Source organism: Ahaetulla prasina, chromosome 1 (genome assembly GCF_028640845.1).
Source record: "Ahaetulla prasina isolate Xishuangbanna chromosome 1, ASM2864084v1, whole genome shotgun sequence".
Classification (NCBI taxonomy): domain Eukaryota; kingdom Metazoa; phylum Chordata; class Lepidosauria; order Squamata; family Colubridae; genus Ahaetulla; species Ahaetulla prasina.
Window position 1 is genome coordinate 116,972,902 of NC_080539.1, and position 562 is coordinate 116,973,463.

Here is a 562-nt window from a genome sequence, read left to right on the forward strand (position 1 = left end):
GTGCCTTTTGTTGTTTCCAAGGCTGTGGTTTTAACCTGTGTAAAAATTGTGGAGCTTAACACTCAGTGATAAAGCACACGCTTGGGATAGAGAAGCTGGGTTTACATAACAGTTAAATGTTGTTGCTAGTTTGAATTCAATGCTGTCCGACCTCAGCCAGTGTATTGTAGTTTATCAGTTTATTATCAGTGTGGCAAACTAAACTGTTTACCAAACTGTTAGTAAATCATAATTCTGTTAACTACCAATTGGCATGTATACAAAAACAGCAATTAGGGTCCTAGTTCAACCCTAGCTTTCCTAACAAGAGTTAAGAAAGGCCTCTTTAAGAAACCAAAGAAAGTTTTAGCTATCTGGCTTAAACATTGAACCACAAATTAATCAGCCACAGTTTAGCCCATAAACTCAGTCCATGCTGCTTATTTATAGTTCAATAAGCTATGTAAACACAGGAAATTGGGTTGAGTATACTGTGGTTAAGTTTATTTTTTTAATTTATTTCTAATAGTAATTTTATTAAAGATTACAAGTACGACAATAAAAACTAATATAAACTAAGGAA